At 39.3% G+C, this 14,361-nt stretch overlaps 1 protein-coding gene across 6 annotated transcripts in view; it reads left to right on the forward strand.

The window, feature by feature from the left end:
• Positions 1-14,361, forward strand: part of GREM2 (gremlin 2, DAN family BMP antagonist) — a 113,211-nt gene that overhangs the window by 86,917 nt on the left and 11,933 nt on the right. The gene's annotated exons all lie outside the window — the stretch shown is intronic.

Raw genomic sequence — 14,361 nt, forward strand, 5'->3', positions numbered from 1 at the left:
AGACAATATGTACTTTAAGAGGTTTTGTTTTCCAGTTAGTGCCCAGTAATGCCAAGCCATCCATGCAGCTTTTTCATCCAAAGCCTCTTTTGACCAAAAACACAAATTTGTGGGCAGGATCAGAGTGAAACATGTTGCTACGCAGAAGGATGTTTCTTTTTGTGAGGTGGATGTTTCTGAATGAGATATACTTCTTTGATCAAAACAATCTTCAAATGGAGTTAGCTTTTCTTATGAATTCATCTAGCAGCAAATCCAGAAACTTTTAGGCTTCAATAGTCCACTTTGACTTTCAGACATGAAGAATTAACAGTTAAAAAGTAGAAAAAGGCGAGGACACATTCCTCTCCACATAATATAGACTAACAAGGGCATATTTTCTGTTCAGAATTGTTGCCCATCGTTTAGAGAAAAAGCAAGTACATTTAGCAAGGAAATTATTGATTTTTTTTTTTTTACCATGAGTTAATTAGCCCTGCCCTTCTAACTGACAGCAGAATTGGATAGATAACATTTCAGAACTGCAATTTTCACTTCTGCACCAGAATCTCACTACTCTCTTGTCTTCCAAGAATATATATTCCTTGGAAAAACACAAGCAGGTCATTTAAAGCCTGAATTAATTGGGAAAAACTGACATCTTTAGATACATGATGACCAACTCTTTGGCTTACATGAAAGGAGTTTGACAGGCATGATTTGCAGGAACTATGATATTTTGTTCTTAAGACTGTGAAAGTTGGGGTGCCCAGTGGGCTCAGTCAGTTAAGCAGCTGCCTTCGGCTCAGGTCATGGTCCCAGGGTCCTGGGATAGAGCCCCACATTGGGCTCCCTGCTCAGCGGGAAGCCTGCTTCTCCCTCTGCCTCCACGGTCGGTGTCTTTCTCTCTCTCAAATAAATAAATAAAATCTTTAAAAAATATTTGGAAAAAAAGCAAAAAGACTGTGAAAGTGAACAGAAATAACATTGGTAACAGTGAACAGAAACAACAAAATCTGCTGCTTCATAAGGTACCACCTTCACTATCTTGGCATCTCTAAAATGTCTTTGAGGGTTGCTACATAGGATTTGGGTTTTTGAAAGGCAAGGGTTTCCATAGTGGGTCTATGTCACAGAACTCCTATTTTCTGCTGACACGATGGATTTCCTTAGCTATAATGTGGTATTTCCAATTTTAAAAAATTTTTTCAACAAATTCATAATTAAAGAGAAATCAAAGTACTTATCTTGAAGAAGTGTTGTTATCCAGTGTTAACCAAGGGCACAAGAATGGGCACGAGCAGATGATAAATGTGCTGGAATAATCAATCCCCTCAGAAATACAGGATGGCCAGAAGAGGCCTGGAGCAGATGGTCCCTGAATTCTGTGCCTCTAAGTGTGAACACCTAGAGAAAATAAAAGATATGGGGCTCTTTGTACAAAATTTACTAAGAATTTCAAAATGGCATGATAGATTGTTTCCATTATTAAATATCACTTTATGGTTTCCTTTGGATATTCAAGTGATGTAATTAGAAAGGCTATTAAATTATAAAAAAGTAAGGGGGTTTTAATTTTTGAATAAAAGGAACTTTTTGTCAGATATAAACTTGAATCCTGGCTCTTAATAGTGATGGAGTTTCAGTTTTCTTATCTGGTTATAGATGAGGAAACCACAGTACAAGGACAGTTCAAAACTTGCTCCCGTTTTTGCCAGTAGAAAGTGTTGGACATGGGGTTACCACCCAGGCAATTTGGTTCAAGGACCACTCCAATCACTGCTTAACCATCACCTTCCCATGTATGCATCACTGGATCATACTGGACACTAATCATTATTAAGAACAAAAATAAAACCCACAATTCAAACACAGATTTGAGGCTCAGTCACTATATGATGACTCTTCCATTCCTATAGTTTTCTAGCTCTCTGACATTAAAACCTTGAAACTTTTGCATAATTGGAAAGTAATATAAACCAGGAGATAGGCAATTGTTTTTATTGTTATTGTTTAAATCTAGACATAAGATTACAAGAAACAAATCAAACAATAAGCAAAACAAAGCAATTGATCAATCAATAAATCAAACAAATAAGTCAAAATAAATCTTTTGGAGACACAGTATATGGTACTATATTTAATGGAAATCCCTATGAAAAGTATTTCTTCCCAGATGACCCCAAATGTATTTTTTCAGTTTCTTCATAAATGCTCTTCTGATATTACCATTTAAAAAATACAAATAGGGCGCCTGGGTGGCTCAGTTGGTTAAGCGACTGCCTTCGGCTCAGGTCATGATCCTGGAGTCCCAGGATGGAGTCCCGCATCCGGCTCCCCGCTCAGCAGGGAGTCTGCTTCTCCCTCTGACCCTCCCCCCTCTGATGTGCTCTCTCTCTCTCATTCCTCTCACAAATGAATAAATAAAATCTTTAAAAAATAAAAAATATAAATAAAAATAAAGTCTAATGAAATCCCTAAGAAAGATAAGTAAATTTAGGGAACAACAGAATAAAAGTAAAACCACCACTGTCCATTTAATGCCTCATTTTGACAAAGAGAAAACAGATTGGATTTTCATTATCAAACATATTGACTGATTATACAATTGCTGATAATTGTGAATTTGCAGATTTGACTTGGAAATACTTCGCAGTTTCCAAAGAATTGCTATTAAGAGTCAGGGTTGGAGAGAACTCAATGACCTTGATTCTAAACCAAACTTCTCAGAAGTCCATGGAGCACACTGGGGGCAGGAGTGGGGAGACTGCATGGGAGGTCTACCATAAAGGCTCAGATCTTTCTCATTAGAAGAAAGATCCATGATTTCAGTGACTGAGATCTAGAAACCTTTAGGAGCCAGAAGAGTCATCACCTAGTAATTTAGCATCAACTCTGTGGTTTAGTGGTGGTCTTTTTCATGTTTAAGAGGGGGAATTGTTCAAACAATATAGTTGGTTTGAAATACATCCAGGACCAATGCAAACACCAAGTGGGCTGCCCAGAAACCACACATTGTTTCCTTCAGACAAAAGATAATGATGCACTAATGAGTTTTACCCTTTACTGCCCTCTCTGGAACACAGCCTCAGGAAGAAAACCCACAAAACAAAATTGTTAGTCCCAAAATTTACAATATTATGCAATGACCCTTATCCCTTTTTCTTTAAGTGCTAGTACTTGTGTTGTTAAGTATTTGTGTTGTTTAACTCATAAATCCCAACCTCGTATAATCTCAAAAGTGCCCTCCCAGAGAGAGAAAGGAAATGAGTAAATGAGGAAAAATAATAAAAGCCTTACTGATATAGAGTACCTCCAAGAGGCTTGAAGCGCTTCTGAGATATTATCTTATTCTAATGTCTTTTGACTTCATCAAAGGGGTGGGGAGTAACAAATTAATATTTTAAATTATGGAGACGGAAAGTGAGGCAAATAGACATTGGACTAATAGGTCCCCCTAAAAAAAGCTTTAATAAATAAAACTGTGAGTGGAGAAAAAGTTAAAATTCAGTCAATTGGACTTGTAAGAGTATGACATATGTTGAGGATTTATAGGATTTGTTGTTGTTTCAGTGAAGAACAAGCTTAATGGCACCACTGCACATCACATACACTGAAATAATCCACAGCCTTTCTGTAACCTCACAATCGGCCTCCTCCCCATTCCAGCCACCATCTCCTGCCCATGTGCTCGTGCATAGCAAAACTCCGTTTCTACTTCCTTATCCCTCATTCTAACCTCATCCCTACTGAAGGTGGCTTCCTTTGAAAGCATCCGCATTGAAATTGCTCTCGTTCAGTGGACAGTGGCCTCCAAATTGCCAAATCCACGGGCCAGGCTTGTTTATTTGTTTATTTGTTTTTCTGAAATTTCACCTACTTGATCTCAGTAGCACTCCAAAGACTTAACCATTCCTTCTTGAAACACCTTCTCTTGGCTTGCGTAACATTTACTCCTCATTTACTTTATTCACCTCTGGCTGCTCCATTTCAATCTTCTTTGCTGGTTCCTCCTTCTTCTGTATAACGTTTTTAAGGCAGGAGGGCCCCAGAGCTGTTCTGGGCACTCACTCTTCTCTAGTGTCTGCCCAAATATGCTCATCTGTGTCCCTGGCTTTAAACACCATCTTTCCCCCACTGTCACCTCACACCTCTCACTGTCACCTTTAGACTCATATTAACAACTTAACTGATCCTTTCTGCTTGGATAGCTAATTAGACATCTCACTTCACATGGCCAAAATCAAATCCTTGATTTCTGTCCTAAAGCTGCTCTTCCCTGTCTTTCTGATTTCAAAAAATTTGCTTCACTCTCAAATCTAACCAAATATATGTTATGTTGTTTTTATCCTTGAAACAGGTCTTAAAGCCATTTCCTTCTCTTTTTCTCCACCACCATTACTTCTTATCTAGATTATCCCAATAGCCTCCTATATGGTCTTCCACTTGCTTTCTCCCCACCAATGTATTCCCTTTTCTTCACAGAGCGGTAAGAGTGCTAAGGTTTTTAAGACGTGAAATTAGATCATATACCACTTTGCTACACTAAACCTTGTGCTGCCTTCTCATTGGACGTAGAATAAAGTCCAAACATTCTAGTCCACAAGACCATATATGATCTGGTCCCTGCCTGCCTCCCCCCCATGTCTTGAGACTGTCCCCAAGCTCACTAATCACTAGCCACCCTGGCCTTTTTCTTGCAAGAACACGACAACTTGTCCTCACCACCGGTCATTCGGGTGCTACGCTCTTGCCTCTTCCCAGAAAGAAGACCATCACCCCTTCTTGGTATTGAGGTCTTAGGTTGTATGTCCTCCTCAGAAAGGCCTTCCCTAACTGACTACTCAACCTAATGACACACCAGCTAGATCATTTTTCCTCCCATCATCCTGGATCTTTGTTCTTCATAGTACCTCCTGCTATCGGAAAATATCTTAGTTTTATAACACTTACTGGTTTATTACCTGTGCACCCTCACTAAAATGTAACTTCCAGGAAAAGTGGGACTATGAAACAACAAATGAACTATGAATTTTAGATGAATATCTTAGTATTTTCACTAACTATTTTAGATGAAAACTTTATAAGGAATGACTAAGGTACTTTTTATATACAGAGCTTATGTTGCTTTTTTTTTAAATTTTTTATTGTTATGTTAATCACCATATATTACATCATTTGTTTTGGTGTAGTGTTCCATGATTCATTGTTTGTTCACAACACCCAGTGCTCCATGCAGAATGTGCCCTCTTTAATACCCATCACCAGGCTAACCCATCGCCCTACCCTCCTCCCCTCTAGAACCCTCAGTTTGTTTTTCAGAGTCCATCATCTCTCCTGGTTCGTCTCCCCCTCTGAATTACTCCCCTTCATTCTTCCTCTCCTGCTATCTTCTTCTTTTTCTTTTTTCTTAAAATATGTTGCGTTATTTGTTTCAGAAGTACCGATCTGTGATTCAACAGTCTTGCACAGTTCACAGCGCTCACCGTAGCACATACCCTCCCCAATGTCTATCACCCAGCCACCCCATCCCTCCCACCCCCAACCACTCCAGTAACACTCAGTTTGTTCCTGAGATTAAGAATTCCTCATATCAGTGAGGTCATATGATACATGTCTTTCTCTGATTGACTTATTTCGCTCAGCATAACACCCTCCAGTTCCATCCACGTCATTGCAAATGGCAAGATCTCATTCCTTTTGATGGCTGCATAATATTCCATTGTGTATATATACCACCTCTTCTTCATCCATTCATCTGTCGATGGACATCTTGGCTCTTTCCACAGTTTGGCTATTGTGGACATTGCTGCTATAAACATTGGGGTGCACGTACCCCTTCAGGTCCCTACATTTGTATCTTTGGGGTAAATACCCAGTAGTGCAATTGCTGGATCGAATGGTAGCTCCAATTTCAACTGTTTGAGGAACCTCCATACTGTTTTCCAGAGTGGTTGCACCAGCTTGCATTCCCACCAACAGTGTAGGAGGGTTCCCCTTTCTCCGCATCCCCGCCAACATCTGTCGTTCCCTGACTTGTTAATTTTAGCCATTCTGACTGGTGTGAGGTGGTATCTCATTGAGGTTATTTGGATTTCCCTGATGCCAAGCGATGTTGAGCACTTTTTCATGTGCCTGTTGGCCACTTGGATGTCTTCTTTGGAAAAATGTCTGTTCATGTTTTCTGCCCATTTCTTGATTGGATTATTTGTTCTTTGGGTGTTGAGTTTGAGAAGTTCTTTATAGATTTTGGATACTAGCCCTTTATCTGATATGTCATTTGCAAATATTTTCTCCCATTCTGTCGGTTGTCTTTTGGTTTTGTGGACTGTTTCTTTTGCTGTGCAAAAGCTTTTTATCTTGATGAAATCCCAATAGTTCATTTTTGTCCGGGCTTCCCGTGCCTTTGGCGATGTTTCTAGGAAGAAGTTGCTGCGGCTGAGGTCGAAGAGGTTGCTGCCTGTGTTCTCCTTTAGGATTTTGATGGACTCCTGTCTCGTGTTTAGGTCTTTCAACCATTTTGAGTCTATTTTTGTGTGTGGTGTAAGGAAATGGTCCAGTTTCATTCTTCTGCATGTGGCTTATGTTGCTTTTTAAATCAATATGTCAGGGAAGTAAGAAATGTACTGTAATTAGCATAGAGCAAATTATATCAATTGTTAAAAATTCTTACCATTAAAGCCCTCTACCTGTAAGTTTTGTAACAGAAAGCCCATGTACAAAAAAACAAGAATCATCAGGAAGCCTTGTTAAAATGCAGATTGTTGGAGCCCCAAAACATCCCACCTCCTCTTCAGAGTTTCCGATTCAGTAGATCTGGGGGGTGAGGGTGAGGGGCAAGCTCTAAAACATTCCCAGGTGATATAGATGTTACTAATCAGGGAACCACACTTTAAGATCAAAATTTATCTGTAATTAATTGTGAAAAGAGGAAAAGGGCCCTAAGAGGAAAAAAATAGGAGGAAATTTTATCCATAACTTCCAGAATTATTCTACCTACCTGTCATTGAGCTATCCAGAGAAATCATTTTTAAATACTTTATATTTATTTTAATATAGGATATTGTCTCATTTGATGTCAAGACTCCTTTTCTTACCTGATATTTATTAAACACACATATAGATGTTTCATACTGATGCTCTACTCACATGTTTCCTTTTTTCTTCACCAGCAAATTCTTCTCCTGTATTTATTTAAAGACAATCCACCCCAAATAATGTTTGTCTCTCACCATTCCCTTGTATTGGAACTTCAAAATTTTCTATTATATTTAAAATCACTTCACATGGTATACTGAGGAGAAAGACAACCAATCAAAGGTCATTCTTCTGCTTCTACTCAGCCCCTATCTCTTCGGGGTTCTTTGGCTTGTCAGGAGTTCTAAACTCTCAGTTTCCATGCTCATTCTTTTTTTTTTTTAAATTAATGTATAATATATTATTTGTATCTGGGGTACAGGTCTGTGATTCATCAGTCTTACAAAATTCACAGTCCATGCTCATTCTTATTAGGGCCTGCAGCAGCTACCTCATCCATTTGTCCCTGGACCAGACACTTGATTTCCTAAACAAATATTCAAACCCTTAAATCTTAGAATCCAGAGGTCTCTTTGTGATAAAGTAATGGTATTTCTAGAGAGCTATGTTAATGTGATAGTCCAAAATTCACATACACAGGTATTTATTATTGTATTACTTGTAAAGTTGAAAATCGGGACACCAGCTAAATGGAAGAATAAGTACACTGAACACTCATATGTGTTAGAAGATTATATAGTCATAGAAACTTATTTATACATCTCTTTAATGTTTTCTGAATTCTCCAAATTTTCTACAAATAGCAAACAGAAGTTTTGCAACCAAATGAAATTATTATTTTAAAGACAAAAAGATTAAGCTTTTAAAAAGAAAAGCAAGTTAACTTGGATCATACATATTGCCACTGTTCACCCAACAATGTCCTTGAAGGATAATCACAGAACTTTCATTACATATGTTCTCAGAGGTAAAGCATTTAATGCGCTATGAATCGATCCGTGTACTTTTTTGTTTTTGTTTTTGAGAACAATGGTCAATTTTTACTAATTTAGATTTTAACCATAAACAGAATTTTGCTCAAAAAATAGTTTTATGTTAATTTCTCTGCTTTTTTTTAAATTAAGACAAAGTTCACATACCATAAAATTAACCATTTTAAAGTGCACAATTCAATGACATTTTAGTACATTCACAAAGTTGTGCAAACACAAGTTCAATCTAGTTTCAAAACATTTTCATTACCCCAAAAGGAAATCTCATGCCCATTCCCCACTCCACTCCAGCCTCTGGAAACCACCAATCTGTGCTCTGTCTCTATGGATTTATGTATTCTTGACACCAGTCACTTTTTTTTTAAGTAATTTTTATTTTTTTTAAGATTTTATTTATTCATTTGAGAAAGAGACAGAGAGACAGAGTGAGTACAAGCAGAGGGAGGGGCCAAGGGAGAGGGAGAAGCAGACTCCCAGCTGAGCAAAGAGCCCAATGTAGGACTCGATCCCAGGACTCTGGGATCATGACCTGAGCTTAAGGCCGACACTTAACTGACTAAGCCACCCTGGGACCCCGACACCAGTCACTTTTTAAAGAGCTATGGTTATCTTTTTAAAAATGTACACATTCAGTAAGAATACTTGGCCCTGGCCTGCTTGCTTGTTGGCCCTTGCCTGCTCTGGAGTAGCCAGGCGAGGCCTGGTGTCTTCCACATGACAGCCCCTCAAATACTGACTACAGCTCTGAGGGATCTCTTCCCCTCATCACCCAACACTACCATTGCCGGTGCCTCTACCAAATCCTTATGATTTTCTTCATATTAAACATACAGATTTCTTTATGTGGCTCCTTTCCCCATAATTGATACCTGCTATGGATTCTCTTTAGCTCTTCAAGCTCCCACTCCATGTGTGTTGCCTGAAAGAGCCCCAAACTCCACGGAAAAGTCGGAGGAGAGATGGGGACGCAGGTCATGAAAATCAGACAAATTGGTCCCTGTGCTGCAGGCCTCTGCGTGTTCTGCGACTGCCAACCTCCACTACATCCGAGTTGCAGTGGCCAGGTCCCTGGTGCAGCCCCTCTCCCCCAGGCCCCGTGCAGGGATCTCTCCCAACCTTGAGATCCACGGAGCTGCAGAAGCCACAGCAGCTCACAGGCTTGAGAAGAAAGGCATCCTAAGTGGAAACATACATCACAATTACTTGCAAATCATCTCCCTCACATCTTCCTGTCACAAACCATGAAAGAAGTCCTCTACTCTAAACATGGGGAAATTGCTCACAGAAAGAAGAGATGTTAGATCTAAATTTCAATTAACTTTAACACTGATTGCTACATATCACTGGATTAGTCTCTGGTCCTTATTAATGAGGATATAATTAATGAAGTTTGCCCTGGGCAGTGGACCAGAGCCCAGATGATTTTATTTTAGACAAATGATTTAGGCTGTGTTTTTCAGAATATGGAATGCTTATTATAAATGCCATTTCTCAGGTTCCAGCCTAAATCTTGGGAATCAGAACTCCTGCAGTATGTGGTCCTGGGATCTACATTTTTAACAAGTTCCCATATGTGTCATAAGGAAGTTTGAGGACCACTTATTAAAGAAAAATGTGTCCTATATTGAATTTGTATTGAATGCAAACAGTAGATATTGTTAATAGTACTTGCTCTATAGAAAAATGTGCCAATCCGTGTGTTTGGAAACAATATGCTCGAAAATACTCGATAAGCTTCGCTTAAGGTATAACTGGCTCCATTTGATGTTAACGAGAAACATTCCTTAGAATTACTTCAAAAGTTCAGTAAGGGTCCTTTTTATTTACATTATTTATAATTAGGCTGATCCAAGGAAAGATCTAAACAGAGAGTTATAAAAAGCAGAATGGACACCAAACATATCATGAGCACATGTGCATTCAGTAAATATTTGCTGCATGAATGGTACACTTATAGTTACTTTATTTCCCAAATAAAAGGCAAAAGACTGATTCTTAATCTCTCAGGTTTTTCCTTTTTCTCAAATATCAGGTGTATTCTGGCTATTTGAATACTAGCAATTATGCCATCTGTAATTTCTCTAAAATATTAGATATCTGTTCATTTATTCAATAAATATTTATTGGTCATTTTCTATATGCTGGGACCTGGGCTAGGGACAAGGGATATGATTGTGATTAAAACAGACTTGATCTCTACTCTGATGGAGTTTTCCATTGAAGAGGACTAGTAGCTTAGGTGTTGGGGGGAGAAGATTAATTATTTGAAAATCAAGGTAAATCTCAGAAAGAGTATCCGGAACTTCAAACCCAGGCATCAGGTTGGCCCTTGCTTCATTTTGCTCAGCTTTTCAGGGTGATTTGCTTGGGTTACTGATGTTGTGGTTCAGAAAGTACTTTCTGTCCTTTCCAGTTGGCCCTTTGACTTCACTCAGAGTAAATTGTTAAATATTTGGAAGGCTAGATAATTATGGCTTACCAACATTTTAAAGTATGAAAATCAGAATCCATTACATATTATCTTCACTTTCTCCCCTCTACAATCTTGCTCTCACCCCACTATGTCTCTAAAACTCCTCCGCCCAAGACTGGTGCACCATCAATCCAAGGAACGCATGTCAGTCTTCCCTCATCTGACTTCTCAGAGCCTGACTATCTCTGCCCTCCTTCGGCCTCCTTTGTAGGTTTCCTTTTCCTCAGTTCCTGGAAGAACATGTCCCCAGAGTTCCACCCACAGCCCACTTCTCCTCTCACTCTACCCCTGACTGATCTTATTACCCCCACATAATGACATCCCTTCAGATCGACCTTGTGAGGCCCATCTTGCACCAGACAGCTTTCCCGTGCGTGGAGACTGCCCTGTCTCCTCCAGCCAGCTCTCCTGTTCTTGATCATGAGAAAGCTAGTCTGGTCCCCGGTTTCCCGTTGCCTGAGGCAGATACCGGGCTTCCCAGTAGGAGACTAGTCAGCTGTTGGGAGCAATCCATGAAAGAAACAATGCGGGATGTCACTAAGGGGCAATGGGAATAAAAGAGAAGAAAACATTTTAGGTACTTGAGCTTTGCCATGTTGAAGTGATTGAATGGAGTCAGACACATAAGGGTTGTGCCACCCAGGCACCCCATCCCTTCTTATACTCTCAATTAAAGTTTTGAAAATCTTGTTGATTTAAATTTTTTGAGATTCTCTCCCTCTCCTTATCCCTCCCCCTCTGCCCCTCCGCCCACATGTGCACTCGCAGGCGCTCGCTCTCTCTCTCTCAAATAAATAAATAAATAAAATCTTTAAAAATAAAAAAGACTTTCAAATGCAAAACCTGTCAAGTTAAGATCAAGAGGAGAAGGGGCTCCTGGGTGGCTCAGTCAGCTGAATGCCGGACTCTTGGTTTCAGCTCAGGTCGTGATCTCAGGGTTGTGAGACTGAGCCCCACCTTGGGCTCCCAGCTCAGCATGGAGTCTGCTTGAGATTCTTCCCCTCTCCTTCCCCTCCTCTCCTCCCCTCCCCCATTATCCCCAGCCCCCAAACACACACTAACACTCACGCATGCATGCTCTCACGCTCTCTCTGTCCCTAAAATAATAAATAAATAAATAAATAAATAAATAAATAAATAAATAAATAAATAAAATCTTTAAAAAGAAAAAAGCCTTTCAAACCCAAAATCTGTCATAATAGGATAAATTCTATGGGGGAGAACTAGAGAGAAACATGAAATCAAGGAAAAATATAACATACCATTTCCTTTCGGGAAGTGTTTCTACATGTATTTTTTAAAAATGTGTAATAGTGGGCATAAAATATAGCTATGGTATTTAGCTGATATGGTACTTAGATTCCTATGGAGACATTAACAAGAGTTGGAAGCTTAACCGATTGAGCCACAGAGGTGCCCCTGAAAGCCTTTTTTTTTTTAGCCTCGTCACCCTTTTCTGTGACCAAAAGTCTATATGCAAATTTTAATTCTGTTGCTATAAGCTTTAAATATTTAATGTTTCTTGCTGATTGATTACTCCTTAGAGTTTAGAATAGTATTTGATCAAAATAGCATTAATAAGTCACAAATTTAGTGAGGAATTATTAAATACAAAAAGGTAAATTTTAATTATTTACCTCTCTTAAAAAGATGCCCCATACATGGAGATTTACCGTTGTTTATATTTTCATGAATAAATGCTAGCTATTGCCAGGAGGAAACAAGACTCAGCAGAAAATTTCTACCATGTAGTATATGTGTGTATATGTGTATGATTATATTCTGTATATAATATACACTAAGTAAATGTGTTCCCCAAAATAGGTTGTAATAGAAATGTGTTTATTAATAGCAATGTCTCAATTTCTTAAAACTTTTCAGACTTACTTGCATGTAAATAATCACATAATACTCATCACCAAAAAATTATTTTTGGTGACAGATCACCTGACCATTTAGATCGTCTTTCAGTGTTGATTAAAAGCAAATTACTGGAAACAATCTGACATGAAAAAGAATTTATTAAAATTTACTTTTTGGTGAGAGTTCCAATATTTAGAATTGTTCTTTCACTTGGTGCCCTGGAACCTTCCTTATACCCCAGGCAAGACAGCACAATAGAAGTAGGGTGTATGAGAACTGTCCCTTCCTTTTGTCAAGTGGGGGAAGGGAAACCTATAGAGGCAGGAAGGGAGGACTTGCCTGGCCTATTGCAGAGCCCTTTAGTGTAAGGACAATTTCTTGGGCAGGTCTCTCAGAAAAGAAGGAACAAATGGAGGTTGAGGATTCAAATATTGCTTCATCTAAAACTACCCTTGAACAATACCCCTTGGAAAGCCTTTCAGTCACCCCCAGGACTGTACCTATGCCAGCTGGAAGATGAGAGATTGACCAAGAACTTCAGGTCAGTGGCAGAAAGAGCAGAGAGGTGGACAACAGTTTGAAATAAAAGGAGGATAAGGACCTGCAAAAATATTACTAGTGAATCATAGGCAAGTCTATTAGACTGTAAAAAAAGTTATTCCACTTTGAATAGTTATGTTGACTTCTGATTTTGATAGCTTGATATGTATTAAATCATTATGATGAAAGGCTAGCATCATTGCTACTGAAAAGTTAACCCAGTTTCAAGTTCTTCTTTATAGTTTTAACAAAAACATTCTCATCTATACTAGTGTAGCTAACACCTATGTAATCATTCAATCTTTCATTCATGCATGCATAAATAAGCATTTAGAAGTATTCTGTAGACCAACCACAAGTCCGTATGGAAACAAAGATTAAATATCATGTCTTCCAACAACATACACTCCGGTGGGAGAATGCGCAGCCCATAGCCGCGTAGTGGCCTGTTGGTTGTGATGAGGCAGGTATGATAATGGCAGAAATGAAGAACACGGGAAGCACAGATTCTGTCACAAAGGAAGTGGAATTTGAGTGAAACTTAAATACCCACCAGTAGTCGAAGAAACAGTATTTCAGGCAAAAGAAATAACTGTGCAAATGATTGCAGGTGGAAAACAACCTTGCATGCGGTAGGACACATAGCTTTGTGTCCTACAAGTGTAACATGGTATTGTGAGGGGATAACATGATGAGACTAGAGGGGACAAAGATCACAGAAGGCTTGTACACTGTGCCAAAGACTTTGAACTTGTTCATGATGGGAAATCTGAAAAGGGAAAACAGAAAGGGATAACAGAGACAGATCTGCATGTTAGGATGTTCACTGTGATAGGAGCCTGGAAGGTGGATGGGAGTGTGAGTCTGGAGGCAGGGAGGCCAATGAGGAGACTGGTGTAATGTTCAGGTGATGAGGACCCAAACCAAAGTAGTAACAGTGGGGTTTAGAAGTCAGGCAAAAAAACTATGGAAAGAGCCAAGATGTCCATCAACAGATGAATGGATAAAGAAGATGTCATACACACACACACACACACACACACACACACACACACACACACACAATGGAATATTATGCAGCCATCAAAAGGAATGAGATCTTGCCATTTGCAACGACGTGGATGGAACTGGAGGGTGTTATGCTGAGTGAAATAAGTCAATCAGAGAAAGACATGTATCATATGACCTCACTGATATGAGGAATTCTTAATCTCAGGAAACACACTGAGGGTTGCTGGAGTGGTGGGGGGTGGGAGGGATGGGGTGGCTGGGTGACAGACATTGGGGAGGGTATGTGCTATGGTGAGTGCTGTGAATTGTGCAAGACTGTTGAATCACAGATCTGTACCTCTGAAACAAATAATGCAATATATGTTAAGGAAAAAAAACAGAAGAAGATAGCAGGAGGGGAAGAATGAAGGGGGGGAGATCGGAGGGGGAGACGAACCATGAGAGACAATGGACTCTGAAAAACAA

The sequence above is a fragment of the Callorhinus ursinus genome, unplaced genomic scaffold (assembly GCF_003265705.2).
Source record: "Callorhinus ursinus isolate GAN/ISIS: 27379988/994484 unplaced genomic scaffold, GSC_fseal_2.0 scaffold13, whole genome shotgun sequence".
NCBI lineage: Eukaryota > Metazoa > Chordata > Mammalia > Carnivora > Otariidae > Callorhinus > Callorhinus ursinus.